Source organism: Silene latifolia, chromosome Y (genome assembly GCF_048544455.1).
Source record: "Silene latifolia isolate original U9 population chromosome Y, ASM4854445v1, whole genome shotgun sequence".
Lineage (NCBI taxonomy): Eukaryota > Viridiplantae > Streptophyta > Magnoliopsida > Caryophyllales > Caryophyllaceae > Silene > Silene latifolia.
Window position 1 is genome coordinate 160,285,124 of NC_133538.1, and position 26,977 is coordinate 160,312,100.

Consider the following 26,977-nt stretch of genomic DNA (forward strand, 5'->3'; position numbering starts at 1 on the left):
GTAAACATGATGTTTAAAGAACAAATAGGCCAAACTATGGAAGTATACATAGACGATATGGTCGTCAAATCAAAGCAGGCTTCACAGCACCACCAGCACCTGGCAGAAACTTTCAATACCCTCAGGAAATACCAAATGAAGTTGAATCCTACGAAGTGTACCTTCGAAGTATCCAGTGGAAAGTTCCTGGGGTACATGGTGACCTAGAGGGGGATAGAGGCCAGCACCGAACAAATCAAAGCAATTTTGCAGCTGGAGTCACCCCGGAAACCGAAAGACGTCCAGCGCCTGACTGGAAGAGTGACAGCTTTAAACAAATTCATATCTAGATCCTCGGACAGATGGAGGCTATTCTATGATATACTCAGAAAAAGCCAAAGATTTGAGTGGACGGACGATCACGAGAAAGCATTTCAGGAGCGGAAGCGTTATCTCAGCACCCCACCTCTCCTGTCGAAACCAGAGCCAAGAGAACCATTGTTCCTGTATCATCGATCCGCGAAACGCGATCGATTCGATGTTAGTACGAGAGCGGGAAGGATCACAAAGATCCGGTATACTACATCGCAAGTCTCGCTTCCGGCAGAGACCAGGTACACGTCACTAGAAAAACTCGTCCTTGCACTAGTTACTGCATCCTATAAATTGCGTCCCTGCTTCGAGTCTCCTACAATTTCTGTGATAACTAATTATCCTCTTAAAACTATCATGAGAAAACCAGAATTGTCAGGAAGAATGGCTAAATGGTTCGTGCATTTGAGCGGGTACGATTTGAAGTTTGAACCCCGTACGGCCATAAAGTCTCAGGCTCTGCCAGACTTTGTGTCTGACTTCTGCCCAACACTCCAGGCCTTGGCCGAACAGGACATCCTGAATCTGGAAGAAGAGAAAGGAGAGCAAGTATGGGAGCTACATGTGGACGGAGCCTTCAACGCCAAAGGAGCAGGAGTAGGACTGGTCCTCAAATCACCCCGGGGAGACCGCATAGTCCAGGTCGTAGATGTGAATTCAAAGCCACAAACAACGAAGCAGAATATAAGGCACTAATCCTGGGTCTAAAGCTGGCTCTGGATCTGAAAATCAGACATCTTCAGGTTTGCAGTGATTATAAGCTTATAGTTAACCATGTTAATGACTGCTATGAGGCCAGGGATCCCAGGATGATGGCATATCTAGACGTAGCAAAGGAGCTGAAAATCAGATTTGTCACATTCAACATCAAGCAAATCCCCAGGGAGCAGAATGCAGAAGCAGACGCACTAACCACCCTGGGGGCAACCTTCAAGACATGAACTATCTCCACGATACAAATTGTCCACGTGCTGGAGCCAGCAACACTAAAATCTTAGCAGGAAGCAGAAAAGGTGTGCAGCACGAGCAGTGAAGAAAATACTCCAGATTGGAGGAAACCCTAACTAGACTAGTTGCAGAATGATGTCCTACCAGCAGATAAAAAGGAGGTAAGGAGCTTTAAAATGAGAGCATCCAGATTCATACTAATTGATGGTGTTCTATTCAGGAAATCCCTCACTGGACCCTACCTCATATGCCTGGATCAGGAAGAGTCTCAGGCTGTTTTGCATGCTCTCCAAAGTGGAGAATGCGGAAACTATGCAGGGGGCAGGAGCCTGTCCAACAAGGCACTGAGACAGGGATACTTCTGGCCCGCAATGCGCAAGGATGCCCTGGAGTTCGCAAAAAGATGCGACGCTTGCCAGAGGCACGCCCACGTTAGCCACCAGCCTACAGAGCCTCTGCACCAGGTTATCTCACCATGGCCCTTCATGAAGTGGGGAATGGACATAGTAGGGCCATTACCCAGAGCACCAGGAAACAAAGTCTATATGCTCGCCATGACGGATTACTTCTCCAAATGGATAGAAATAGAGTCATTCTCCCAGGTTACAGAAACCCAGGTGATATCTTTCATTAAACGCAATATAATATGCAGGTTTGGCATTCCATCTGAAATTATATGTGATAATTGGTCCCAATTCATTGGAAATAAGAAGGAAGCTTTTTGTGCTCGGTGGAATATCTCGTTTCAGAAATCTACACCTAGGAACCTTAGGTCCAATGGACAAGCTGAATCCAGCAATAAGATTATCATTGAAAACTTGAAAAAGAAACTAGAGGAGATTGGGGGCAAATGGGCAGAAGAGCTACCTCTGGTTCTCTGGGCTGACAGAACCACACCAAAGGTTACAACGGGGCAAAACCCTTTCAGTCTGGTGTTCGGAGCAGAAGCAGTCATCCCATCCAAAATCAGGGTCCCAACCCACAGATATGGATGCATCACAGAAGACCGGAACCAGGTGGAAATGGCAAGCAGTCTGGACACGATAGATGAACTCAGAGCCAGCGCCCAGATCAGGATGGCTTCCTACCGACAGACTGTGGCTAGAAGCTACAACAAGAACGTAAAAGTAAGAACTCTGCAGGTGGGAGATCTGGTCCTGAAGAAAGTCTTCCAGAATACCAAGAACCAGCAAGCAGGGAAATTTGCCTACAACTGGGAGGGGCCATACCAAGTAGAAAGCACAGTTGGAAATGGAGCCTACCGACTCATGACTTTGGAAGGGCAAATGGTTCCCAGATCCTGGAATATCACCCACTTGAAAAAATATTTCACTTAAATCGCCAGCATGGTCAACAACGGGGTACTCAGCCTACCAGATATAGCTCAGCCAGGTTCTAGATATTGCCTTACTTATTTTCTGGCTCTGAATATTTTTCTGCCTCTAAGTATTTTGATATCTCCAAATATTTTTCTGGCTCTAAAATATTTTCCTACTTCTAAAGTATTTTCCTATTCCTAAATATTTTCTTTCTGGATCTGAACACCCTCTGATTCTGAACGTTTTCTGGTTCTAAAACAGCCTTGTTCGTATCTTAATTCTAACAAATTTTAAGTTGTAAAACCACTTTGAATGATTTAAATATAGAACTCCTTTTATTTCTTCAAATAGGCCAAGTAAATAAAATGCAAACTAACCTAGCAGAGCCTGTATTCATTACAGAAGGCGTGTGTCCGTGGCTAAGCACGTACAATCGGGACAACCAGCCTCCCGCGACGCATTAGCACCCACGTAAGCCTGGCTCCTCTGGACGAGTGGTCATACTAGACCCCTTAGCCAGCAATCTTACAGCGATGGCCAAACAAACGACGTGTATGCACAAATCAAAGCACCAGAAACGGTACGACACAAAGAGATAACCACTAGAAAATACTTAAGTTGCAAAAGCAAAGTACGTCTGGCACCAAAACCAGACTAAAATACATAAACTGTTCAAAATAAAGATGTCATGCCCCGTAGGGCCAAAAACTAACTAAGCATGGCAAAAGTCTTTCAGGTGCAGGGAAAAACTAATCTATGTTAATATGCTCCACAAATTTCTATGCGATTGTCTGAGTGTCGAGCGGAGAATTCACCTCATCCTCGGACCTGGATCATCAACTAAGCAACACCGGGTTCCACTAAGCCACCAAAGACATCCAGATTCGGACCATCGGGGAAAGCGGCAGAAGCTTCCCCTCTTCGCTCCTAAATCCCGTGCCAAATGCTCTCCCTTCTGGAACGTCTTTATACACTTGATCATCGTTTCCAAGGCAGCATAGGACAGAGCATTCACCAAAGTCTCTTTCAACTCTTGCACATCAGAAGCCTTCTCCTCCTGGATCTGAGCAACACGAGCCTCAGCATCTGAAGCACGTTTCTCAGCATCTGCAGTGATACTGTCGTTTTGTACCAAAAATAAATACCTAAGTTACTACTAACAGAAGTCAGCGGTAAGTAGGGTCGATCTCCACAGGGAGGCTAAGTTGCTATCTATCTGTTTAATTCGGTCTGTCAGGGTGTCACAGAAATGGGGGTTGAATTAATTGTTGAACTAAACTAATAGGGGAGAGAGAAATGAATGTAAGAAATTAACAGAAAGAGAAGGGAAATATGCTAGGAGTTGGTCCACCGTGGCAGCTATACTATCGGGAATACTGAGGCGATTAGACTATTGATAAGAAAAGCTATGGTCGTCACCTTTCGGTCCTTAAACCGCCCTAGAGCGTAAATAGCTTAGCTTTCGCCCTCACTACAATACCCTATTGTAATTAAGCAAGCCTTCCCTTCCAATCTTTCGATCCAGGTCGGGGTTAACTAGATTTATTGGTCTCCTGCATGCATTCATTCGTCCTGATAACAATTAAAATTGCCTAATACAATTCTTATCGCAAGACTAATCTATTCAAGTCAATTATAACATGTTGCTACCACGGCTTCCCTAATCCTAACATACTACGGAATTTAGCTAGACATGGAATAAAGAAGAACAAGAAATAAAGAAGAAGAAAGAACAATAAACATTAAATTAAAGAGAGAAAAGGGAAGAAAGAATTACTAAAATAATCCTAATTAAGGAAGAGCAAAGTAACAAATAACCATGTATTAAGTGTCGAGAGAAAGGGGGAAGAGAAGAAGATACAAATGTCGTCCTAACTTTCCTATTTATAAGAAAAATAGGATTTTTTAACCTAATTGCGGAAAATAAAGCTTAAAAGCCCATCCCGTAGATGAATCCACTCGATCGAGTGATTTAAAACCACTCGATCGAGTAACTAAAGCTTAAACCACTCGATCGAGTAGAAAAAGGGCTCGATCGACCAAACCATAAATTGAATCTACTCGATCGAGTAGAAAAAGGGCTCGATCGACCAAAATTCTACTCGATCGAGTACTTTCCAGCAACAGTTCTCAGCTTTGCGCACTGAACTTCAAACGGCTGCCATTTCTTCGTTACTTGGCCAAACAGGGCGATTCCGGTGTCGTTGGAAAGCTAAGAGGACAAGCTTTCATCTCCAATTGGAATCACCTGCATATCTGTTGTATAACTCGAGATATGTCTCTTCAAATTAGGTACTAGCGATTTGAAGTTCTTTCTTTGCTCGCCTAGCTATCTTTCTCCTTTGCGCATCTCAAAATAGCTACATTCCCGCTCCAAATTCACTCTTCCTCCAAATGCATACAAAACGGATGGCAAATGGCTTGATTTCACTACTTTATGGTCCATTCCTGCATTTAAGACAGAATACACCAAAGTAGCATATTCGGGCATTTCGTAGCATAAAACCACGATAAAAGCATAAAGATACGCGCATAAATTAGGCTAAAAAGACTATATAAAATGCACGTATCAAATCTCCCCAAACCAAACCTTTACTCGTCTTCGAGTAAACTAAAATGCAACTAAAGGAACGGGAAAGATAACTCAGAGCTAGCTACAAATGCCCACTTAAACCAATTTAATACAAGCAAACTAAACACTTATAGCAAGACAGTCAAATACAAACGAGTTGTAGGATGTTTATAAATAAAGCTGAACCGTCGACCTTGCAAGACCTTTAATAATGGACTCTCACGGGTCACTCTTCTTTCATGAAGCAAAGGGTGAACATATATATGTAAGAGAGAAAGAAAAATATTCGCTCACCTAGACTACGACCCACATAAACATGCATGCAAGGAATATGATAGACAATTCTAGCTACCGTATACACATTCCAACCAAACAAGGTCCTGTCACAGCCGAGGGCTTACAAAAATATGGTAAAGTGAGGCAATGGGTAGGAAAAGGCAAAACATTTATGGGAATGTGGAGGTATAGGCGGCCAAGCTAGTACCTAAACAAAACCATATGAGACATATCCAATTCCAACTCAATTATGAATAAATACATGCCCTTCATTTGGCACAAAACTCACCAAACCGAACTAGAAACACTCCTCAAATGATATAAATAAAACATAGGAGCAGAAACCGTCAACAACCAAACAACATCTTTTTTCAAATTTTTCCTTTCTTCTTCTATTTTTTTCGGTTTCTTCTTTTCTTCTTCAACTTTTTTTTTCAACTTTCTTTTTTCTTCTTTCTTTCTTTTTCATGTTTTTTTTTTCAACTCTTTTTTTTCTATTTTCCTCCTTTTCTTCATAAATACCAACTCCAAAACAATAAATATAAGCCAAACTTGATACAATAGACAATATACCGCAAAAACAATCTAAACTAGCTTGACAAGGCAGGCTAAATTTGGAATGTAGTTAAGGGTCAATAGGCAAATTTGGCTAATGTGGAGTTAAATGGGTAAAAATGAAAGAAAGGGAAATTGTAAGCACCTCCCTGCATGGGACACCAACCACTAACCCGAACGTATGACGGCAAAAAGCAATTGAATTTCATATACGTGCAAATTAATGAACATGCTATGCAAGGAGTATACTACTCACAATCCTACATGAAACCGGTCATAAATGACACCAGTTTATAAGGCTCTAATTCCTTAGAATTTATAAGTAGGTTGCCAAAATCTCAGGTCAAGTCTATTCGTTCAGCTAAATTTAAACATTAACTCGTAGATATGCAATAAGACAAAGCTAAAAGATAAAAGTTTAATGCAAGGCTTTAAGCAAAAAGACACACATAATGCAATTTCATCATGGAAATCGTCCGTTCCGACTCAACCTATATGCTAAAATAAACGTGCAAATTTTTGAATTTTTAACAATTTTCTGATTTTTATTGAATTTTTTCTTGAATTTTAACGAAAATAAACAACGATGCAAACATAAATTAAATGTGATAAAAAATGCAATAAAAGCAATATGCGACACGATATGGATGCATAACCTCCCAAAACCAAATCGTACAATGCCTCCATTGTACCAAAACATGGAAAGGAAATGCAAACTGAAAGAGAAAGAGAGTAAATGCGGAAAACTCACAAGATAGCGCGAATAAAGGGACCTCCCCAAACCGACCATGAACATGGGAGGTTGCTAAAGGTCCGGAAAACCGTCTCAGGAAGCTAATCCAAGTCAACACGCGAAAGGGCATCCAAAAACTACTCGATCGAAGGGAATTGTGGTCGATCGAGTAGTTTCTCATTTTGCAGGTGGTCGATCGAGTAGAAAATCCACTCGATCGAGTGATCCTCAATGTAATTCCTGCAGAACGCAATTAAAACAGCCCGCAAACTAACTAAACAAGCATACTGAGATCGTCTATGGTATAAAAACCATTTATTACAACTGAAATAAAATAAAATGCAAAATAAAATCGTCGGGTTGCCTCCCGGGTAGCGCTAGCTTCAGTCAGGTCCCAGCTCGACCTTCTTTTCTTTGAGACTCTCTAATTAGTCACAATCAAAACAACTCAAAGCGCGCAGCATCAAATCATACATCTGCGCATGTGCTACACAAAAGCATAAGTAGCACAAAAGCGGATTACAGAAATAGGAAATAAAAATGTTTAACTTTTTAAGTCGTACAAATTTCCTATGAGCGCTCCTAAATTTATCAACAAAATAAAGGAGCGCGGGAGCAATTGTCAATATATTAGGGTCCCGATTCAGATTAGCAATTTTGACATGACAAGTACGGTGAAAGGCAGTTACGTTATACGTCCACATAGGAGGGGGTATAGCATTAAAAGAAATAGCACGAGTCGAACGAGGCAATATACTATTAAAACAAACAATAATAAAATTAACCTTTACTACCTCAGGTTGGTCGCTCTCAATGACGGAATCATAGATAAAAGAGTTTATTACCTCTTCCGTGCTAGGAGCAATTACCGGCTCAGCTGTCCTTTCGTCGCCCTCAGTGGAATTTAGCCCATAAATCTCAGCTTCAAGTGTATCCGACTCAGCTTTGAATAAGGGAGATTCACCGTAACCGTCATCATCGTCAAAATCGTCATCCAAAGTGAACCCAAGTGACGAATCAAAGCTCCCCATGGCCAATTCAGTCGATCGAGCAGAATAATCACTCGATCGACCACTTTCCTCCCGCATTTCACTCGATCGAGAAGAGGATTACTCGATCGAGGACTTTCTTCTAAAATTTCACTCGATCGACTACTTTTAGTCACTCGATCGAGTGATTCTTCCTGCATAGGGCTGAAATCTTCGTGTGAACTCTTAAAATACGATAGGAACTCGTCATCCGAGTCATAGAGGTCATCTTCAGCATTGGGCAACACGGTTTCCTCAGGGGAAAAACCGCTCTCAGCAAGGTATACCTCTTCTTCTTGCATCTCAGCTGTTAGCTGAGCGATGCGTGACTCCAGCTCAAGGATTCGAGCGTCCATATATCTATCACTCTCTTGCACTTGGGATACAAGTATCCCCATTAAATATGTCAGCTCAGCGATCTCTTCGATCTCTATCTCACCGCTAACTAAGCAACAGCACTCGAGCTCATCAACTCGCGAGACATATTCTTGCGCTTGGAATGCAAGTGTCTCTATCAAGGATTTCAGCTCCGCAAATTCTTCTTCTCGTATATCGGGAGGATCTTGTTGCGGTGGCCATTGATAGGGTGGATGTCGCGGCACAACTACAGCTGCATTGTGCTCAGCAGTACCACATCCCCAAGATTTCTTCCTTTCCCAACTAGCAGGTTTTTCAGCTTGGGCTTCAAACTGAGCAATTAGTCGGGAGACAGATGTCATCTTAGCAAGAGGGATCGAAGGTACTCAAGCCTTCCCTTCGATAATCTCCCTCAAAAGAGTCTGTCTAATAAACCCTGTAGGCCTATCAAAACAAAGACTAAAGAAAAAGATAAGAACGGCCTCAAGGTACTTAGTCTTCCCTTGAGGCGAAATGACAAACAAAATAAAACAGATAAAAAGCGTCGCCTCCCCGGCAACGGCGCCAAAATTTGATACTATCGTTTTTTACCAAAAATAAATACCTAAGTTACTACTAACAGAAGTCAGCGGTAAGTAGGGTCGATCTCCACAGGGAGGCTAAGTTGCTATCTATCTGTTTAATTCGATCTCCGTCGGTGTCACGAAATGGGGTTGAATTGATTGTTGAACTAAACTAATAGGCGAGAGAAAAATGAATGTAAGAAATTAACAGAAAGAGAAGGGAAATATGCTAAGAGTTGGTCCACCGTGGCAGCTATACTATCGGGAATACTGAGGCGATTAGACTATTGATAAGAAGAGCTATGGTCGTCACCTTTCGGTCCTTAAACCGCCCTAGAGCGTAAATAGCTTAGCTTTCGCCCTCACTAAAATACCCTATTGTAATTAAGAAAGCCTTCCCTTCCAATCTTTCGATCCAGGTCGGGGTTAACTAGATTTATTGGTCTCCTGCATGCATTCATTCGTCCTGATAACAATTAAAATTGCCTAATACAATTCTTATCGCAAGACTAATCTATTCAAGTCAATTATAACATGTTGCTACCACGGCTTCCCTAATCCTAACATACTACGGAATTTAGCTAGACATGGAATAAAGAAGAACAAGAAATAAAGAAGAAGAAAGAAAAATAAACATTAAATTAAAGAGAGAAAAGGGAAGAAAGAATTACTAAAATAATCCGGAATTAAGGAAGAGCAAAGTAACAGTAACCATGTATTAAGTGTCGAGAGAAAGGGGGAAGAGAAGAAGATACAAATGTCGTCCTAACTTTCCTATTTATAAGAAAAATAGGATTTTTTAACCTAATTACGGAAAATAAAGCTTAAAAGCCCATCCCGTAGATGAATCCACTCGATCGAGTGATTTAAAACCACTCGATCGAGTAACTAAAGCTTAAACCACTCGATCGAGTAGAAAAAGGGCTCGATCGACCAAACCATAAATTGAATCTACTCGATCGAGTAGAAAAAGGGCTCGATCGACCAAAATTCTACTCGATCGAGTACTTTCCAGCAACAGTTCTCAGCTTTGCGCACTGAACTTCAAACGGCTGCCATTTCTTCGTTACTTGGCCAAACAGGGCGATTCCGGTGGCGTTGGAAAGCTAAGAGGACAAGCTTTCATCTCCAATTGGAATCACCTGAATATCTATTGTATAACTCGAGATATGTCTCTTCAAAGTAGGTACTAGCGATTTGAAGTTCTTTCTTTGCTCGCCTAGCTATCTTTCTCCTTTGCGCATCTCAAAATAGCTACATTCCCGCTCCAAATTCACTCTTCCTCCAAATGCATACAAAACGGATGGCAAATGGCTTAATTTCACTACTTTATGGTCCATTCCTGCATTTAAGACAGAATACACCAAAGTAGCATATTCGGGCATTTCGTAGCATAAAACCACGATAAAAGCATAAAGATACGCGCATAAATTAGGCTAAAAAGACTATATAAAATGCACGTATCATGCAGCACGTTTCTCCACCTCAGAAGTACGTCCCTCAGCTTTTGAGACACGCTTTTCAAAGATCGGCGGCCTTCTTCTCAAAGATCGAACCTTCCCATCAACCTTAAATCCGCCCTTCAAAGAATAGAAAGACTGCTTCGCAAACTCGCTTCGAGTGGCCTCCTCCAACAAAGAAACTCGGGACTTGTTTAGATCGGCCCAGAGTCTTAAGCCTATCCTCATTGGCTTCTTTCGCACTTTCCTGAGTTTCGCATTTTCTCGCTACCAGAGAGACACATTCTCCCGCAGATACAGAGCCATCTGGAAGGACTGGTGCACCAGAACCAAGTGTTAATAAAAAAAAAATGGCAAAAATGCAGAATGCAATGATCGTTTACCTCAAAAGAATGCTCACCGCACGATCCACCAAGTCGTGCAAAGGTTTGCTATCCAACGCACCTAGGAGCCGGAAGAAGCATCCGTTCATTAAGTCCAAGTTACTCGCAGACTAGCCTTTCCAAAATTGTCCGGAAGGGTAAAGACAATGACCCCGAAAGGTATAGATTTGGAACCGCAGGCACCCAGTAGGGACACCCCGAAGAGGTAGCTCCTAGGAAGCAAGGATGGCTTCGACGTTGGGATTGGGCCGAGGCGGACTGGTGGACGAGAAGCGAGAATAGGCTTGGGGACCGGGACCCCCGTGCGTGATGACCCATGCCCAGTAGTGGAGGCCTCACAGCCAGAGGAGTAGCTTCGATAGAGTCCGCTCCTTGGCCCGACTAATGCCAGTGAGACCTTCTCTTGGGACGAGGTCCGAACTGGGCGGTGTAGACTTTCTTTTCTCGTAGGCTTGGGGGCAACCGCAACCGCTCCTTTTCTTTTTCTCGAGCGTAACATCGTCCAGCAAATTCTAGATTTTGCGAACCTGGAAGCAAAGAAAGATCAAGTCGAACTGGATATATGAAATATCCGAAATGTAACCTAGTCAAAAAGGAAGAACAACGCACTAGTCGACATTGAATCTTTTTCCTCAAGACTGCTTTCTTCACCACAATAGCGTAATCCTGGAACAGTTTGGGAAAGTCCTATTTTCCGGAGGTGGACCGAATAGCTTGGAAAGAGATGCGGTTCTGTCAGGGGACAAAGGCAAGGGGCACAAATCTGCACAAAAAACCAAGTAAGGAAATATAAGCATCAAAGAAAAATACACAGGAATAAGAGCATGCAAATACCATCTGTTGATCGCCAGACACTGACAATGTAGTCAGTAGGAGCAGGAAGAGTATCAATTTTCACGAAAATAAAGCGAGAAAACCACTTGCTGTCATCCGGCTTCACGGGGAAGATGATGCAATTCTTTTCCCCGTCTCGAACCTGAATGGTCACTTGACCCCGACTGAGGGACCTGACCGAAAACAAGTGTGCAAGGTCCGAGAGACCAATCCCATAACCAAAACGGTTATTCATAGCATCAATCGCAAGCAAGGTCCGCCAAGTATATGGAGCCACTTGGCAAATAGCCAAGTGATGATTCAAGTTAAGAAACTCTTGAATCAGAGGAGGAAAAGGAAAGCTCAAACCCAGACGGAAAGCATATTCATATAAACATATCCACCCCGCCCTCACTGAGTCGGCTTTTTGGCCCGGGGTTGGAATGTGAAGCACCACATCATCGGAGAAACCAAATGTTTCCCCGATATGGGCAAGATCCTCCGGGGTAAAATCGGAGTCACATGAGTGCTTAGCGGAGAGTACACCGCCAGGAGGGAAGAGATCAGGTGGCATCACCGGATCCGAGGCCGAGGTCGAGGAATCAGATTTTTGTGACATTATATACGAAGAAAGAAAAGAAAGAAAGCAGAGAAGTAAGGAAGAAGACGGAATACCTGCAACGGCCGGAAATAATTTTACTGATTGATGGAGGGGAAGTTAGGGAAGAGGGAGTGATGATGAAAAAAGTTGGGAAAGAAGAAGGGAGTGAGGAAACCGAGGGGATATAAAGGAGAGAGAGGAAGAGTTAGTGCGAGAGTGGGAGAGTTATTACGGCAGTTGAGAGAGGTAGGGAAGTTATCAAGGCTAAGGTAACTGATAAGCTCCGTCAGCTCTCCGCATCGCAACGGAAATTCCCGCCTAAAAAAAATATTTGAGACGGAAATTTGGGGGCAATTGTTATGGATAAAAATCACCTTTTTATACACCTAAGACGTGGTAACTTTTCACTGGTGAAATGGATGGCAAAAGGTTGGCCGCGTGGCACACGAGGATTGGTGGACGAGAAGAGTATAGAATTGATGAAGTGGCGAGATGTGGACCATGGGATTAAAAGGAAAACAAACACACTTTGGCCCATAAAAAAGCACACGTGCAAAAGAAGTCATCTGCTAGGTCAACCAACAACTCCCTATTCTTTAGAAGTTGACCTGGTATTCGGGAACAGAAGCAGAAGAACCCTAGTTCTGACTCCAGCGGCTATATAATGGCGAGATAATCAACACTCAAAGGGAGGAACATTCGACTCAAGTAACACTTCATTCCCAAAAAATCCATCAACAATCAACGATAATTATCTAGCAACATAACATTTGTATTTCCTTACTTGGGCATTTTATATCGATTATAGTGCAAAGTTGGTAGGATTCCGACTCCCCCCGCGGTTGTTCCCACACCGGGTTTTCCGCGTCACCAAAAATCCTCTGTGTTATTCTTTTTGTTTGTCTCTATTTTGTTATTCTCGTCATTGCATTTAGACCATAATCTGCATTAAGAATAATCACTATCACTCACAAAATTAAATCGTAATCGGTAAATTTTTACCAAAACACACACGATATTTGAATTCAATCTAGTTCTCATTTGGTGTTACTGTATTACCGTATCGCTGTGCATCTACGATAGCTAAGGAGTAAGGAGATGTTTTTTTAAATAACTGAGTAAATCATTTTGGCTTGTTTGCGTGCTAAAATGACTGTGTGGCATCCCTGCCTATACGATGGGATATTGACTTATCCTAACAACTGATTATGGAAGAGAATAAGATGTGTGCTTCTTTCACTGCAACAAAGCCGCTGTTATTTTTTAGTATAGGTAAGCGCTGAGTTAGTGATGGTTTTACTGATGATATAGTAGTATGTTTATCATGATATGGCTGGTCTGCTGTTCCATTAATCTGTAGTCTGGCCTATGATGCAAAAATGAATTTCCCTTACCTTATCTGTTACTCCTTTTATCCAGGTTATTCGCGTTCCTCTAACTGCAATGGTTTTGATGGTTCTGACTTGTGTGAATGCATCTAAACCTGGAGCTGATTGTGACTGATTTTTTTGGCAGATTAAAAGAGAAATAAAGATTCTTCAGAATCTGTGTGGTGGACTAAATACTATAAAGCTTCTTGATACCGTGAGAGATCAGCATTCTAAAACACCGAGCTTGATATTTGAGTATGTCAACGCTTCAGATTTCCAAGTTTTGTACCCGACATTACTTGATTATGACATACGCTACTACATTTATGAGCTTCTGAAGGTAATCTGTAGATTTTGTGACAGTTTCTCCAACGATGACATTTGTTTTTTCCGATGTTGCTTGTTAATTTTGTCATTTGTCTTGACTCTAATACTCTACTGCTGACTTGCTTATGCTTTGATCAAAGGTAGTATTCTCTGGTGCTTTTATTATTTTGATCACAAGTTAGTGTTTGCATACATACATATCAAGGAAGGAGCAACTTGATGCTTAGTCAGAAGAGAGATGGAAACAAATGGTAAAGGGTGAACATAGTGCAGTAATATAATATAGCTAGGCGTTAGTTTTTGATTCGAAAATGAACTTTCCCTTATTTGTGGGACTTTTGAGCTACCGTCACCTTGTTCGTTAAGGTGAGAATTGGTAGGTGGAATCCATTGTGGGCATTATGTGTTGACAGGGGATGAATACTTGGGGCAAAATCACCAAGTATCGTTGAGTGCCCTTCACTGTATTGAGTTTGGATGGGCACAACATATTGCAATTTGTAAAGAATGGTCTTTCTTGTGTATCATTTGGCACATAAGATGAAGAGCAGGAGGGTGGTTCAGTTGAAGTTTGGCTGATGTATGATCATGAGTGCTGCCCGTGATGCTGTGGTGAATAAGTTCATGATATAGAGACTACAGAAGGTGTTTAAGGTCTGATGGGGTTAACTGCTAGATAGGTTGACGTTTTTCATGCTACTGAGCTTAGGCTATAGAATGATGATTTCATGCAATTGACGAATTTAAAAAACAACTTAATCATCAGCAAATTATGCTTTGGTTCAGTGTCTAGGCCATGTTGGTGAACTTGAGGCACTTAGGTCATACCCTTTGGTTTTTCTTACATTTTCCCCTTTCAAGTTGTAATGCTATTTTCCCTTTTGCTTCTAGACTGTTACTTTGACTCTTTATTTATGCTGCTTGTCATGCAGGGACGGACCCAGAAATTTATCTATGGTGTAGCAAAAATTATAATGTTATTAAAAATAACCAATGATTGGAATGTTATCTATTGGACAACCAACTCGTTATTCGTCATTTCTATTCAAGTTCTCGGGCTGGGTCAAAACTAAAACGTATTCATTATAGCAATTCCGTCATTACTATTTTGTTTGTGTTTTTAATATTATTTTTATATACTCACATATTTATATTTATATGAATCAAAATGAGAAACCAAAGAGAGAATACCTTATTAGATAAGTACTTCATATTACAAAATTACATAACAAGTACTGTATACAAGTATGTTGTTTGAGACAATAAAAAATTAACTGCATTAATGTTAAACCCCACGATTTGGGGAGTCGAGAGTGTAGATTTCCAAAGTGAGCAGTAAATTTGCATTCAGTTTTAGAAGTTGATTAATTACTTGCACCAAATGAGCATACAATTCTAGAAGTTGATTAATTACTTAGCATTAAATGGGTAATTATGGTGTAGCAAGTATAATTTTTCTCACATTAATTTTTTTCTTTGGTGTACACCATGCTTAGCAGTGGGTCAGCCCCTGTTGTCATGCATGGACAGAGCTCTCGTTACGAGACTACTTTTCATTTTAGGACAAAACAGTGTAAGTATTAACAGATTAGCCTCTCAAACATTTCGCCGCACACACTCATTTGATACTTGCTACTTTCCCCAATATTTGGATTTTCCGTACGCTAATTTCTGGCTGCTGCCTTAATTTTGGTATTTAATAAGGTCTTTCACTCAGAGGCCTAAAAGTATGAGGTCACTTTTTTTTTGTCATATGATGTTTCTTAGGGATTAGTTTATGTGAGGGTTGGTTCTGTCGGTGGCTTAATTTGCTATTAATTCATAGATATATCCCCTACATCCCTTTGTATATCTGGTGTACAAATTTGTTTGAGTTGGATGAGCAAATTTTGGGCTTAGTAAATTTAGAACTTAACATTTTATTTAAGAAGTCAAATGATATCTGTGAGCTATTTCAATCATTTTAGGCTATGAGGCGGATGGCATGCTATTAAATCACGACATGGTAGCGATCGTGGCTTGGGTCGTGCAGTGCAGCTGCGGACTATGATAAAATGGCAATCAGAGCCGCGGTTTATCGCAGTTTATTTGTGGATCGGCAATATAAGTTGTACTCATAGTATCAGTTTTATTAGCATGATCTCTTTCAAACCTCTTAGAATGTGTGAGAGCATGATGAAAGGGTACCTCCACAACATATTCTTTTTCAATCTCCTCAATAGGATCTTTGGTGTTGTTGTTTCCCTTCCTTCCCTTGTCATTGCTGAAGGGACTCTTTACTTCTTCTCCATTAGCTTTTAAGGGTGTCTCTTTCTCTTTTTCAATCACAAGCTCCTCTTCTAGTTGTTCCTCAACTTCCACCACCTTGTCTCTTGACTTTGTCTTCCTCTATTTCTTTGGAGGGGCCTCTAGAGTTCTCCCCTTCCTCAAGGTCATTGAGCTTGCATTTTCCTTTGGTGGAAATGTTGTAGATGGAATCGAATTGGAGTTCTTTTGATTGTTCTTGGCCATCTCTTGTGCAAGTTGGCCAAGTTGAATCTCAAGATTTTTAACCCAGCATCACTTCCAAGCTTGTCCGCATCCATCTTGTCAAACCTTTTGGTATTTTCGGCTTGCCCTTTCATGATCAACTTAAACATCTCTTTTGTAGATAAATATTCATCTCCTTGAGAGGAAGAGCCCCCTCCTTGTTGGAAAGTCTTGTTGTTACCTTGGAAATTCCCTTGATGTCCTTGGTTTCCAAATTAGAAGGATCCTCCTTTTGCTTGTTGAAGATTGTTGTTTCTTTGATAATTTGTGCTTTGACCTTGTGAGTTGGAGTTCCTCAAGTGATTGAATTGGCCATTTTGAAAGCTTCTTGAGGTATCCCCTCCCCAAGAAAGTTTGGGGTTGTCCCTTGACCCAATGTTGTAAGTGTTGCCACTTGGGTCATACTTGTAATACCCTCCCCCATTGGGGTTCCTATAGTTATATTGACCATGCATCATGGCACTCACGTTTCCTTGCTTATCCCATGTTCTTCCATGATGGGGCAAGTCTCCATCGGGTGTGGACCTTGACAAAAATTGCACTCCACATTAGATCCTTGTGCTCCTCCTTGATTGTTTTCCACTAGTTGAGCAACAATTTTTGTGAGATCATCCACGGTTTTCTCAAGCTTGTGGTTGGAAGAAGAAGGTGTCTCAATGGAGTTAAGAGTCTTTGACCCCCGACTTCTTCCATAGTTCCTTGTGCTAGAGGCCAACCTTTCTATGATCTCATTTGCCTCCGCCACGGAGTAGTTGTCAACCCCACCACCCGTAGCGGCATTCACCATAATTTTATATTGTTGAGTGAGGCCATCAAAAAAGTTAACCAAAATATCACCACTACTTAGTCCATGGTAGGGACATTGGGCAACAACCTTCTTGAACCTTTCCCAATACTCATACGAGCTTTCACTTGGATCTTGTTCCGGAGAAGTGATGGCTTTCTTGGCATGGTTATGTCTTGAATCGGGGTAGTATTTTTCAAGAAATGCCGCTTTCATGTCCTTCCAAGTACAAATTATACCCGGTTGGAGGTAGAATAGCCAATCCTTTGCCGCATCTAGTAAGGAGAATGGAAAAGCTCGCAACTTAAATTGGTCTTCCGTGACACCATTTGGTATAGCACCTTCACACATCCTATGAAATTCAGAGAGATGACGGTTGGGGTCATCCCCCGCATGCCCATGAAACTTGGGTAGATTGTGGATGAAATAGCCCTTCAACTCGAAATTTGCATTGGCTCCCATGGGTGGGTAGGCAATGCATAGAGATTGAGTATCATAGTTTCTTGCCCGGATCTCCCGGATGGTTCTTGTATCATTAGCCATTTGTGAATATTCTACTTCTATTGAATCAACCGAAAGTGGTTCAAAGGTCTCTTCTTCAAGTTATTCTCCCCTTAGTGCCTGCGTGTACCAAGGGTTTGTGAATAACCAAGAATACGCTCCAAATTCGTCTTCTCCGTCAAAAGGGGTTTCACTACCTTGTTGAGAACTAGGCATAAACCTTCACACTAAACAAGATAGATCAAAACTACCAATTACTTCTAAAAATAACAAGGAGATAAGAGTAACCAAACACAAGTTCACAACGTCAAGTTCGAGCTATGTTGCCTTCCCCGGCAACGGCGCCAAAATTTGGTTAGTATAATAGTAGGTGTCGAAAATACTAGAATTAGCCTACCAAATTAAAAATTTATAACCTAAACTTGACTCTAATAACTTTAAACTGACACGATAGTAAAGTGGAAGTAAAGGGTCGAACCCAAGAGAAGGGAGTTTAACTAATACTTGAATTGTAAACTATGTAACACCCAATGAGGAATCTATGGACTAATTAAGACACTAACCATAATTAAGACTTACTAACTAAGTTTATCAACAAACAATGATTATGAACAATGGTAAACAAGTGATGACATAAATGGAGAAAGGCATTTGATTGGAAACAAGCATTACAAAACTAAAGATGTAAACATTCCTAAGAATCAAACCAATAAACACTTGATATGCAAAGATTAATATAAGGGGGAAACTTGGTGTAACAAAGCTCAACAACTACTTTCTAAGCATAAAGATCCTCTCTTTTTCTTCCCTCAACAATTACTCAACTACTTATGCAAGATAGTGAATACTTACTCCTCAGCTAGAGTAGTTGGTCTTACTAATATGGTCATCTAATTGAAAACCACAAGAAGGATTGCATAAGAGATCATTAAGAACAAAATCCAAAAAAAAAGTGCCAAGATTAATCCTTTAGGAGGCTTAATCCAACTATCCCAAATATTAACATACAAGTTCCACTCACAAAGATACAAACTTTAATCCAACGCTGTAAATATGCAAGCTTGCTACAAGGATTGCAATAGTAAGATGATTAACATGCAAGGTTTATGACTCCTAACATAATAACATCCAACATAAACAATGAAAACAAGGAAACATGTAATAATTATAGAGGAAAGATTAAGAGGTTCTTACAAACTTAAGGAGAGTAGTGTCTCACCAAATTACACCAAGAAAAAGGTCTAGCCTTCCATAATCATGGGTTAATCCAAGAATTGTGGAAAGAATGACATAAAAATCCAATAAAAGCTTACAACTTTCACCCAAATACTAAGTGTTCTTTGATACGTGCATTTTGAATAGTCTTTTTAGGCCTCTTTATGCACGTATTTCTATGCTATTCTTATAGTTTATGCTATGAAATGCCCCGAATATTCTACTTTGGTTTGTTTTGCTTTATTTGCAGGAATGGACTTGAAAGTGGTGGAATCAAGCCTTTTATCGTCCGTTTTGCATGCATTTGGAGGATGAGTAGATTTGGAGCGGAAATACCGCTGTTATGGGATGCGTGAAGTCATTTCGGAAGCTAAATAAGCAAGTCAATGCTGAAATCAACGAAACAAGTAGCTGGTTGAGTCCAAGTAATTCGATCGAAAGCTTTTGTGGTCGCTTGAGTAGTTTTGGATAGAAGAAGTCTTCGATCGAGTAACATTTATGTTCGATCGAAATGCGCATAACTGGAGTTCCTCGATCGAGTAGGTTTTCTACTCGATCGAGAGGTTTTGCCAGGAATCTGTTCGGTCGAGTGATTCTAAATTTCTCGATCGAGTGGTTTTCTATTGGGCTCGGGCCTTTTTATCTTTATTTCGTTTCTAGGTCAAATAAATTGTATTCCTATAAATAGAAAGACGACAGATGACCTAAGGGACGGGGGGATATAATATTTTTCCCCTGTTACTGCTGCTACTTTGTTCTTCTCTACTTTCCGGATCTTATTTAGTAATTCTCTTCTTTATTCTCTCTTTAATTTACAATGTTATTTACTTCTTCTTCTTCTGCTACTTTTGTTTTATTTATTATGTCTAGCTAATTACCCTTCTAGGATCTAGGGGAGTCGATGAATCGTTGTTAATTGCTAATTAGGTTTACAAATCGTTCGCTATTGTTATGTCTATGTTGTTAATCACTGCTTTAATTGTATCTAGCTATTTGAATCGATGCATTTAGCCTTTTTAACCTTGGTAAGCCTTGACCTAGACCGGAAGGTTGGAAGGGGTGAGACTCGCAGTGAACAATAGGATGCTTTAGTGAGGGCGGAAGCTAAGCTAATAGTATTTTAGGGCGAATTGAGACCGCAAGGAGATATTCATTGCCCTTTAGACCGAAACAATTGACTGATCTGTGACTTTAGCTGTGATTAATCGGCATTCATTGATGAACCAACAATCATAGTTCTCTCCCTTTACTATTAATTTCTCTTACTCTCTTCTTACTTTAATCTCCTTTAGTTTTAGTTCAAACAATTCAAACCCCCCATCTTGTGACTTCAGACAGACCGAATTGACAAGTGGATACTGACCGCCTCCCTGTGGAGATCGACCCTACTTACCGCTAACTTCTGTTAGTAGTACTTAGGTATTTATTTTTGGTACTGAAACGACGGTATCAAATTTTGGCGCCGTTGCCGGGGAGGCAACTATTTTCTTGCTTGTTTATTTTTGTCTGTCTTTAGCCTCAAGGAATTTACTCCTTGAGGCCGTTCTCATCTTTTTCTTTAGTGCTGTTTTGATAGGTCTTACAGGTCCTACCTAGACAGTTCTAGGTAAAAGATCGTCAAAGAGAAGGCTTGAGTACCTTTGACCTTCCACCTATGTTCCATTCTATGGTGCAGCAGGTGGTTCACTATGGGAGATGTGGTGCTGCTAGGCACATTGCAGCGGTTTGCTTAGCGGGAAATGACGAGGTCTATGCGTTCAAGCAGCATAGACAAGCTAGTCAACCTTTTGCAATTGTGCCGCCACATCCGCTTTATCAACGGGGCTATCAAAAGCCTCCATTCATTTGGCCACCGCAACAACAAGCTCCTCCTCCTGATAAGCTGAAAGAAGAGATTGCTGAACTGAAATCTTTGGTGATGGCGCTTGCGCTCCAATTGCAGGAGCATGATAGACTTAATTACGCTCAAATTAATGAGCTCGAGTCTGAAATAGCTCAGTTAGCTGCTGAGACGGACCTTAGGCACGCTGAGAGTGGTCTTTCCCATGAAGGACCCGAGTTGCCTATTGGTATTGATGATCCATATTACTCGGAGTACGTAAGTCAATCTGAAAACGAAGCTTCATGCGAAGATTAGTGCGTTATACAGCAACTTGTACTCGATCGAAATGATTATGGCGGTCGATTGAGTGAAATACCTGAGGAAATGTTCGATCGAATAGATTATACCACTCGATCGAACAGCTGTTTTGAGTAAGTTCTCGATCGAGCTAGTTCATGTACTCAATCGAGTAAAATTCAGAAGGAATGCCCTCGATCGAGTCCTATCTTTACTCGATCGACCATATTGGCCATGGAGAGCAATGCAACGTCATCTTGGTTCGTTTTGGATGACAATTTTGACGACGACAATGGCTACGGTGAATCTTCCCTTTTCAAAGCCGAGCTGGACGCACTAGAGGCTGCGATATACGGGATAGAACCCACGAAGGAGGGGAATGAGAAGACAGCTGAGTCAGTAATTACTCCTAGCACAGAAGAGGTAATACATTCTTTTATCAACGATTCCGACAGTGAGAGCAACCAAATTGAGGTAGTTAACGATAATTTCATTATTGTTGGTATTACTAATACGCTAGCTCATATGACTCCTATTTTTTCTTCCGATGCTCGACCCCCTCCTCTATGGACGAATAAGTTACTAAATTTTCACCATTTTTGTCGTCAGAAATTCGTTAAACTGAAACGGTGCCTTAGATTATTCTTAATTGCTCCCGAGCTCCTATATTTTATGGACAAATTTAGGAGCTGTCATAGGAAATTTGTTAGGCTTAAACGGTTTTACATTTTAATTTCCTATATTATTGTCATATTATGGTGCTACTTATGCTCTTGTGTAGCACATGCGCAGATTTATGATCTAATGCTAAGAGCTTCGACCCTACTTACCGCTGACTTCTGTTAGTAGTAGCTAGGTATTTATTTTTGGTACATAACGACCGTATCAAATTTTGCTTTGAGTTGTTTTGACCAGGCTAAATTAGAAAGGCTCGATGAAGAAGAAAAGGTCGAGCTGGGGCCTGTCTGAAACTAGCGCTACCCGGGAGGCAACCCGGAGATTTAATTTTTAGTTATTTATTTTTTAAACATTTTTAGTTGTGTTTGTAATAATTGGTTTTTAAACCATAGACTGAGGCAGTAGCTCGTTTTGTTAGTTTCAGGGGCTGTCTCGATCGAGTACTTTATATACTCGATCGAACCCTTTTGGTGATAATTTCACTCGGTCGAACACATATACTTCTCGATCGAGTGCCTGCCAAAGAGGATCTTTTGATCGAGAGCCCTACTTCCTCGATCGAACTGTTTTGGACGCCCAAGTCACTCGATCGATTATTCTGTCACCTCGATCGAGTGCTTTTGACTTGATTCGCTTCCTCCGACGCTGTTTTGCAGCTATTAGCGACCTCCCATGTTCATGGTCGGTTTGGGGAGGTCCCTTCTTCGCGTCTTCTTGTGAGTTTTCCACAGTCTCTCTCTCCTTTTAGTTTGCATTTCCTTTCCCTATTTTTAGGTACAATAAGGGCATTGTACGGTTTGGTTTGGGGAGGTTATGCATCCATATCTGTGTCTGCATATTGTTTTTATTGCATTTCTGTTATCACGTTTAATTTCTGTATGCATTGTTGTCTATTTTTATAAAATTCAATAATCTCATAAAACTTAAAAAATTTCAGAAAATCTCAAAACATTTCACGTTTATTTTTCCATATAAGTTGAGTCAGAATGGTAGATTTCTATGATGAAATTGCACTATAATTTGTCCTTTTTCTTAAGCCTTGTAAAAACTAATTATCTTTTTAGCTTTGTCATTTGCATATCTACGAGTTAATGTTAAAATATAGCTGAACGAATAGACTTGACCTGATAATTTTGGCAAGCTACTTATAAATTCTAAAGATTTAGAGCCTTATAAACTGGTTTCATTTATGACCAGTTTCATGTAGCATTGTGAGTAGTTACTCCTTGCATAACATGTTCATCAATTTGGACTTTTATGAAATTCAATTCCTTATTGCCTACACACATTCGGGTTAGTGGTTGGTGTCACATGCAGGAAGGTGCTTACATTTCCCTTTTCTTTCATTTTACCCATTAAACTCCACATTTAGCCAAATTTGCCTCTTGACCCTTAACTACATCCCAAATTTAGCCTGCCTTTTCAAGCTAGTTTAGATTGTTTTGTGGTATATATTTCATCGTGCCAAGTTTGGTTTGTATTGTATCAATTTGGAGTTGGTAGAAAGGAAAGAATGAGGATGAGATGAAAAAAAATTGAAAAATGAAAAAAAAAAAAAAAAAAAAAAAGAAACCGAAAAAAAAGGAAGAAAAAGGAAGGAAAAATTTGAAGAAAAAAAAAGATGTTTGATTATAAGATCGGTTTCTGCTCCTATGCTTTATTTATATCTATTGAGGAGTATGTTCAGTTCAGTTTGGTGAGTTTTGGTGCCGAATGAAGGGCACATGTGCTTAATTCTATAATTGAGTGAGAATCGGATGTTGTTACATGGTTCTGTTTAGGTACTAGCTTGGCCGCCTATACCTCCATATTCCCATAAATGTTTTGCCTTTTCTTACCCATTGCCTCACTTTACCATACTTTTGTAAGCCTTCGGCTGTGACAGACCTTGTTTGGTTGGAATGTGTGTACAGTAGCTAGAATTGTCTATCATATTAGATTGCATGCATGTTTATGTGGGTCGTAGTTTAGGTGAGCGACTATATTTCTTTCTCTCTTATACATATGCTTACCCTTTGATTCATGAGAGAAGAGTGACCCGTGAGAGTCCATCATTAAAGGTCTTGCAAGGTCGACGGCTCAGCTTTATTATAAACATCTCATAACTCGTTTGCATTTGACAGTTTTTGCTATAAGTGTTAGTTTGCTGCATTAAATTGGTCAAAGTGGGCATTTGTAACTAGCTCCGAGTTTACTTTTCCATTCCATTAGTTTACATTTAGTTTACTCGAGGACGAGTAAAGGTTTGGTTTGGGGATATTTGATACGTGCATTTTATATAGTCTTTTTAGGCCTCTTTATGCACGTATTTCTATGCTATTCTCGTAGTTTATGCTACGAAATATCCCGAATATTCTACTTTGGTTTGTTTTGCTTTATTTGAAGGAATGGACCTGAAAGTGGGGAATCAAGCCTTTTATCGTCCGTTTTGCATGCATTTGGAGGATGGGTAGATTTGGAGCAGAAATACCGTTGTTATGGGATGCGTGAAGTCATTTCGGAAGCTAAATAAGCAAGTCAATGCTGAAATCAACGAAACAAGTAGCTGGTTGAGTCCAAGTCATTCGATCGAAAGCTTTTATGGTTGATCGAGTAGTTTTGGATAGAAGAAGTCTTCGATCGAGTAACATTTATGTTCGATCGAAATGCGCATAATTGGAGTTCTTCGATTGAGTAGGTTTTCTACTCGATCGAGAGGTTTTGCCTGGAATCTGTTCGATCGAATGATTCTAAATTGCTCGATCGAGTGGTTTTCTATTGGGCTCGGGCCTTTTTACCTTTATTTCATTTCTAGGTCAAATAAATTGTATTTCCTATAAATAGGAAGACGACAGATGACCTGAGGGACGGGGGGATATAATATTTTTCCCCTGTTACTGCTGCTACTTTGTTCTTCTCTACTTTCCGGATCTTATTTAGTAATTCTCTTCTTTATTCTCTCTTTAATTTACAATGTTATTTACTTCTTCTTCTTCTTCTGCTTTCGTTTTATTTATTATGTCTAGCTAATTACCCTGCTAGGATCTAGGGGAGTCGATGAATCATTGTTAATTGCTAATTAGGTTTACAGATCGTTCGCTATTGTTATGTCTATGTTGTTAATCACTGCTTTAATTGTATCTAGCTATTTGAATCGATGCATTTAGCCTTTTTAACCTTGGTAAGCCTTGACCTAGACCGGAAGGTTGGAAGGGGTGAGACCCGCAGTGAACAATAGGATGCTGTATTGAGGGCGGAAGCTAAGCTAATAGTATTTTAGGGTGAATTGAGACTGGAAGGAGATATTCATTGCCCCTTAGACCGACACAATTGACTGATCTATGACTTTAGCTGTGATTAATTGGCATTCATTGATGAACCAACAATCATAGTTCTCTCCCTTTACTATTAATTTCTGTTACTCTCTTCTCACTTTAATCTCCTTTAGTTTTAGTTCAAACAATTGAAACCCCCCATCTTGTGACCTCAGACAAACCAAATTGACAAGTGGATAGTGACCGCCTCCTTGTGGAGATAGACCCTACTTACCGCTAACTTCTATTAGTAGTACTTAGGTATTTATTTTTGTTACTGAAATAACGGTATCATTCTTCTTATACAAGTCTTTTAAGATTATTCAATAATTAGGTAGTAAATTAGGTCTTCAAATGCATGGGGTTTATATAGGGATGCACTCATCTCTAGTTTAAGTTGTCTCAAGTAAGCCCAAAACACGGACTTATTGAGCCAAGCCCGTGTTTAAAACAGAAATGAGCAGGCTCCTCTGAAGATGGCGCAAGCTGCGCAAAGTGCGCAGGCTGCGTAGTCACAGTAGACACGACATATTTGACACTATCAGTAAAGGTATGTATTCTTGGGACATCTATTTTATCGAGAATGAGAGGCATGTACATTGTCGAGAAATTAGGGTAGATTATCGTATTATTATTATTTTTAATCAATCAATATCAGAGAACACTTTAATCAATCAATAAGATTTCGATTGCATAATATCATTATTATTAGAATGAGATTTTTTATGGTATTAATGTTGTTAATGAGTGACGTTTTTGTTGTCATCTTATAGAGTATGGTGTTTGACTATTCTTAAGTTGAATATTGTTGTATAAGTTTGAAGTGTAGTAAAATATGTTTGAATCTTATGGAGTATAGTTTTTGGTGCTAATGTAACCTTGTTAACTAATTGTCATCACATGTTGTATATCTAATGAACGTTTATACTTTTAATCTTAATGTTACTATGTCAAGTAGAGTAGAACACATTAGTTAAAAGCACATGTTGAATATCCAATAAATGTCTCCACTTTTTGTCCTAATGTCACCCTGTTAAGTACGACAGATTATGTAAATGCACATATTGTTGTATATCTCATCATTGTCTTTACTTTTAATCATAATGTCACCATGTAAACTAGTGTAGGTACATACTATTTAAAGTTATATGTTGTCGTATATCTAATGAATATCTCTATTTTTTGCGCTAATGTCACCCTGTCGACTTGTGTTGCTACAGATTATTCAAAGTCACTATTAGGAAAGCAACTTCTCGTAGTGCGAACGGGCCTGGCACACCCGCATATATCATGTTAATGTCTGTATATTTGATTAATTTGTTAATTGTTTGCAAGGACACTAAAAAATGAAGTTTTTGGTGTTTTAATTTTGGTTTGTTCGTATCCTATTACATTTCAACTTAGTTTAATATGGTTCATTATGTTTATAGAATTGGACACTTTGTTACTACTTTTGAATATAACTTAGTTTAATTGATCATTATTAGTGAACATATAACTGAGAATGGTAACATATAAAATTAAAATCTCAACAGAGTGACCAATTTCGGAAAGTTCTTGAGTCCTATAAAATGTATTAAATTATCAACGGCGTGGGACCATTTTTGACTTATGCATATGTAGTAACATATTATATCGATGTGGTGACAATTTATACTCGTGAAATGTATTTGTGAAGTATATTTTGTGACCAATTTCTTTGAAAATATTTTTAAACTGATATGGTTCCATATCCTATTATAAAGGGTACATTTGTTACTACTTATGGATATAAATTAGTTTTATTGATTATTATTAATGAACATATTACCGAGGATGGTAATATATAAAGTTAAACTGTCATCATGTTGAACTGTTTAGTAAAATTGTGGGGTACTATAAAATGTAACCAAATATCAACTTTTGTGACCATTTATTCCAGTTGTATTATGGTAACATTGTTCTCTTGAGGTGGTAACAAAATGTATATTTCAATATTTCCTATCCAAATGAGTGCAAAGTTGAACCTAAACCTGCCACTGAGGATCCCAAGTACAACCAGCGCTTAACACGTACTGATATATGAATATGTTGTCGTATATCCTAAGAATGTTTATAGTTTTCTTCACTTTATCAGACAACAACAAAATACGACAAACAATTAAACTCATGTGTCTATTTGCTAAATTTTATGTATTTTGGACAAATGTGTTATATTTGGTA

At 39.8% G+C, this 26,977-nt stretch overlaps 1 long non-coding RNA gene across 1 annotated transcript; it reads left to right on the top strand.

The window, feature by feature from the left end:
• Positions 1 to 12,647: 12,647 nt before the first annotated feature.
• Positions 12,648 to 14,676, top strand: LOC141633612 (uncharacterized). Its single transcript, XR_012538397.1, has 3 exons — positions 12,648 to 13,231; positions 13,475 to 13,669; positions 14,589 to 14,676. It is a non-coding gene; the product is annotated as an uncharacterized LOC141633612 (long non-coding RNA).
• Positions 14,677 to 26,977: the final 12,301 nt, after the last annotated feature.